The sequence below is a fragment of the Eptesicus fuscus genome, chromosome 19, assembly GCF_027574615.1.
Source record: "Eptesicus fuscus isolate TK198812 chromosome 19, DD_ASM_mEF_20220401, whole genome shotgun sequence".
NCBI classification, from domain to species: domain Eukaryota; kingdom Metazoa; phylum Chordata; class Mammalia; order Chiroptera; family Vespertilionidae; genus Eptesicus; species Eptesicus fuscus.
The window spans coordinates 27,949,848-27,955,847 of NC_072491.1; positions in this window are offsets into that span (position 1 = coordinate 27,949,848).

The window sequence follows — 6,000 nt, forward strand, 5'->3', positions numbered from 1 at the left end:
GCCAATGGATATCCCCAACTCTCTCCTCTCTCACCACAAACACGCACAGTGAAAGACCTTGTGTGTGACAATGTCGCCCCAACTCTCCTCAGGGCTTTTCTCAGCTTCCACTGAACTGGTGCAGCCTGCAGCTTGGCCTGTCAGAGTTAATGAAGGAAAGGCCCGGCTTTGCCTTCTTGTCTCCTGATCTATGAATTGTCCTAGCCCTTCATCTACTTTATTTTCTCTTCCATTCTACCATGGAAAGATAGGCGAGGGAGAATGGGAGAGCAAGATGGGGAGGGAGGGAGGGGGGAGCACAGGACCAGCATGAGCAAGCAGGGTGATGCTTTGATTAGCCTGGGAGCCCGGCTTGCACTGTGCATAAGCTCTAGGGTCCGGAGCCAGACTGTCTGAGCTAAAAACCAGGTATACATGCCATGGGACCCTGGGCAAATGACTTACTCTCTGTTCCTTAGTGTTCTGATCTGAAAATCATGGAAAATAAAAGTACCCATGTCATGTGGTTACTGCAAAATAAATAAAGCTACTATATCATATAAAATACTTGGAATTGAACCTGACACATGTAAGCTTTTATCATTAATCTAATTAGAGTTCCCTGCCAGCATTCTTCCCCTCTTCATGCTAAGCTTCCCAATCTTTTCTGATGAATTCTTCATTTGAAATGAATATTCTGAGTACTGTGCACTGAACTCAAATCTTTGAACTTCTTATAAACCTTCACCCAGACCAAAATGAATGCTACTTCACAGTCATTGCTTCTCCCACTAAACCTTAAGTTCTTCATTAGACCTGGTAATCCCAGGCCTGGCACAGAATGGCCACTAAGTGTTTGTTGCTTTAATGATGGAAACTTCTATTAACACAGATTTCTGAACTTACTAAGCAAAGTATATATGTGACTTGATGGAGGTATTAGCTAATGCTGTGGTGGAAAACTTATATTGCAATATACAAATGGATTAAATCAACACACTGCATGAACTTATACAATGTTCTATGTCAATTATACCTCAATAAAAATTGCATTTCAAAAGTGTTTTAAGTCATAGAAAACCCATTAAAAATTTGACAGTACAAAAATGCATAAGAAAGCAAAAAAATCTTTTTACTTCTAAGAAGGATTTTAACAGAAACAGTACACCTGAATGATGCGTATGTGGATTTAAATTTAAGAACAATATACACTACACAATGCATAATAGGTATTAGTCTATAACACAGTATGGGAGGGAGAATTTATATATTACTGTTGCTCCTATGTTTTGTCAATTCCAGAGGGTTCCGTTGTCTTTAGATGTTAATGGAAGCTTTTATCTGTCAAAGCTTTGTAAAGGAGAAGGTGAGCCCTGCTCCCATGAGTTGCATCAATGATGAGTTCTGCTCTTAGAGCTGCTTGAATTCTTGGGAACCCTAAGAGGCACACTTGCTACACCAGATCAAGAATGTCAAAGAGATACACAGTCTTTTTTCTTCTTATTTTTCATTACAGTTCACATTCACTATTATTTTGTTTTCGTTTCAGGGGTATAGTGCAGTGGTTCAGCAATCATATGCCGCACAAAGCATTCCCCCTGATATTTCCAGTGCCCACCTGGCACCATATATACAGCTAATACAATGTTACTGACTATATTCCCTATGCTGTACTTTACGTCCCCATGACTATCAACTACCGACCTGTACTTCTCAATCCCTTCAGCTTTTAAACCCAGTCCTCCCACCCCCAGCTCCTCTAGCAACCATCCGTCTGTTCTCTGCACCTATGAATCTGTTTCTATTTTGTTTGTTCATTTATTTTGTTCTTTAGATTCCACACCTAAGTGAAATCACATGGTATTTGTCTTTCTCTGTCTGGCATTTCCTTTAGCCTAAGTCAGAAGTGGGGAATATCCAGCCCGGGGGCCTACTGGCCCAGCAAAATCAGTTGGTCTGGCCCTGCCAAGGCATTAGGGGTGAGTTATTTAAATATTTGACTAAATATAGCAGGCTAATTTTTAAGTTGATAATTTTGTATGGCCCATGAATGATGTTATAAATATCCAAATGGCCCTGGGCAAAAAAAAAAAAAAAAGGTTCCCCACCCCTGCTCTAGGTCCATCCATGCTGTCTCAAATGATAAGATTTCATTATTTTTTATGGGTGAGTTATATTCTATTGTAAATTGTACCACATTTTTTTTATCCACTTATCTATTGATGGGCACATGGGCTGCTTCCATATTTTGGTTCATTATTGCAAATAATGCTGCAATGAACATAGGGGTGCATATATTCTTTTGAATTAGTGGGGGTTTTCTTGTTTGTTTCTTCTGATATGTACTCAGAAGTGGAATCGCTGGGTTATGAGGCAGTTCCATTTTTAATTTTTTTAAGAACCTCCATACTGTTTTCCATAGTGGCTGCACCAATCTGCTTTCCTACCAACAGTGCACAAGGGTTCCTTTTCTCCACATCCTCACCCAACATCTGTTTTTGATTTATTGATGTTAGCTATTCTGACAGGGGTGAGGTGACATCTCACTGTGGTTTTAATTTGCATTTAAAAGATACACAGTCTTATCTCATAGTAGAGCTTCTACCTTAGCCCTGTCTAAAGAATGGATAGCAGTATCTCTTAATACACACTCTTGAAATTAGCAGAAAAAACAGAAATGCATGTGCTTAATTAGCATCAAATAGTCCAAGTTGGCAGAGCTGAATAAAAGATTCACAAAATCTAAAACTCCCTCCTAACTGTCCATTGAGCCACGAGTTTGCGAAGAATCAGAAAGATAATGGGAACTGAGAAACTTCAAAGTGCAACATGAACAGAGGACTGAAAAGACATGCCTGGGAAGAAGACTTTGAAAGGATGACGAGATAACACAAAGAACCAGCAACAGTGATTGAGTCCAAAACATCTGGATGGAAAGCAAAAACTATGGTCAAACACCTGAAAATTATTAAAGACGAAATTATATTTAAGGAGACAGAAGTGTAAGTGTGTGTGTGTGTGTGTGTGTGTGTGTGTGTGTGTGTGTATACACTGGACCATTAGATCATGCAATTATGAGTCTTTGAGACTCATTAGAACAGTAGCCACTATTTTCCATCAACTCACCTCAATACAAATACTTTTTTCCAAAAATAAAAAAATTTAAAACTCAACTTAGTGCACTTATTGTCAGCTTCTTATTCATTCCCTTAAATAAAATGAGATATAAAGAGCTAAAGCCACAGCAATGCAATATAAAATGACCTCATAAATTATCTAATCTCATTCTTAATTTATAGGGAAAAATAACCTGGGAATCTAGAAAGTTTACCACTGCTAGGTCACAAAAGTTATTTATGCAAAGCCTAAAACTTAGAACCAAGTCTCCTAGTAAACCGTGTCCTTTTATAACACAAGCAATGATTAGATTTTAAAACTGTCATTTCTGCCCTAATTGGTTTGGCTCAGTGGATAGAGCGTCGGCCTGCGGACTCAAGGGTCCCAGGTTCGATTCCGGTCAAGGGCATGTACCTTGGTTGCACACACATCCCCAGTGGGGGGTGTGCAGGAGGCAGCTGATCGATGTTTCTCTCTCATTGATGTTTCTAACTCTCTCTCCCTCTCCCTTCCTCTCTGTAAAAAAATCAATAAAATATTTAAAAAATTAAAATAAATAAAAATTAAAAATAAAATTGTCATTTCTTTTTCACATACTGATTGAGTTTCTAAGACAAGCCCAGCACTGTGCCAGATATTGAGGATCATCTATGAACAGACAAAACTCTTCCCTCAGAATTTACAGTCCAGTGAGAAGACAAACACCAAGTTATAAAAAAAAGAAAGATCTTAAGAAAGCTGCATGATTCAAACTGCCTGTGTGCTATGCATATAGCAATTCTGAAACAGAACAATGGATGGATATCTATTTAGATAGAACAGCCTGTAGAAATCTCTATAATATAACCTCTTACCTAAAAAAAATGAAGGCATCTGAAGGTGTGGGGGGAAGAATGCTCTAGGAAGAGGGGAACAGTTTGAAAATGGTTCAAAGGCAAGAAGGAACTTGGCCTCAATTTGTTGGAAAACTAGAAAAAGGTGCATATGTCTAAAATCTGCTACACTAGAGCCAGACCATGCAGAGCCTCCTGGGCTAAGATAAGGATGTAGATTTATTATATGATTTTGGTGTCAAGTGATTTGAAGCTTGAAAGTTACATGGTCACATTTACTTTTATAAAAGAGCACTCTGACACTGTACAAGATGTAGATTAAAGAGAGAAAACAGTGGAAGTATGAAAGTTTAGTAAGAGGCAATAGCAGAAGTTTGGGCGAGAAGAGATGGTAACCTGAACTAGGGTGGTGTGATAGAGATGAAGGAAACTGGACAGACTCAAGATTTATGAAGTCACTTGCTACAACAAGTAAATAATGGCAGTAAAGAGGAATAAGTCAAGAATGACTTCTCAATTTCTATCTTTTATCAGTGACAGTTGGTATTCAACATTGTATGTTTCAGATGTATGCATAGTGGTCAGACATTTACTAGTATATGACTTATATTAAATGATCTTCTTGAGAAGTCTAGTACCTACCTGGCACCTACATAGCTATTACAATGTTATTGACTATATTCCCCATGCTGTACTTTACCTTCCCGGGACTATTTTGTAACTACCAATTTATACTTCTTAATCTCTTCACCCAATTTCTGTCTCAAGTTGGTGAGTCTATAATGACATCAAATGAACTGGAGAAGATCAGGAAATAAAAAATTTCCCAAAAAAATCAGCCCTAACCAGTTTGGCTCAGTGGATAGAACGTCGGCCTGTGGACTGAAGGTCCCAGGTTCAATTCTGGTCAATGGCATGTACCTTGGTTGCGGGCACATCCCCAGTTGGGGGTGTGCAGGAGGCAGCTTATCGATGTTTCTCTCTCATCCATGTTTTTAACTCTCTATCCCTCTCCCTTCTTCTCTGTAAAAAAACAATAAAAATATTTTTAAAAAGCAAAGGTCATATTTACTGGTGTTAAGTTTAAGGTGTCTGCTATTCACCCAAGAAGAAATGACAAATATACAACTGGATATATGAAGTTTACAACTCCAAGGAAAGAGCAAAATTGGAAAATGACTTTGAAATCTATGTTAATATATAAAATCTTACAAAGGATGGGATCACCTCATGAGAGAGTGTACAGAGAGAAGAGGAGGCCTGATTTTGAGCTTAGATCAATAGCAACATTAATCATTTTTTCACTTCTTTTAGATATATTGACTTCCATTGCCTTTTTCATAAATTTTGTTTATTTAAACCTACCTGTGGATATAAATTTCATTTTACAAATATGTTTTTATTTGAATTCTACTAATTCAGAATTCATGGTAGCTAGGATATTTCTGGTAAAGAAGATTGTTTGTATCATATATATACATATATTTACATATATGCATGCATATATATGTGTGTGTATAAATGATGCCAACACAAAATGTTATCCTATTTAAATATTTTAAGCCTCTTTTATAATTATCTCTGGGCATTAAAATGATATAGCATCCAGGACTTACCATTGTGCCATATACTACATTGTTTTCCATGCTTGATTTACTTATTTCTCACAATAATTTTACTAGTAATGTAATTGCCATTATCCTGAGTGTACAGATAAAGAAACTGGCACAGAGAAAGCAAGGAGTATTACTTATGATTGTCCAGCTAATATGAGAGCAACTGGAATTCAACATATGAATTATAATTCCAGAATCCTACTTGACCACTATTGAACTCTAATTTTTAAAAGTGTTTTTATATCACCCTTACAACTTCCTGGTGAAGTAGGAAATATAGAATGTAGACTTAACAATTTTAAGGCTCAAAAATGGTATGTTATTTGCCAAGTGCACAATGTGAGTGCTAAAGAGATGAGCCACAGTGATACTGTTTATTCATACTCAATTGGGTAGAGACTTGGATATCAGAAAATGAGTATGGTTGGAAGTACTTCTGAGAAAGGCAATGGATT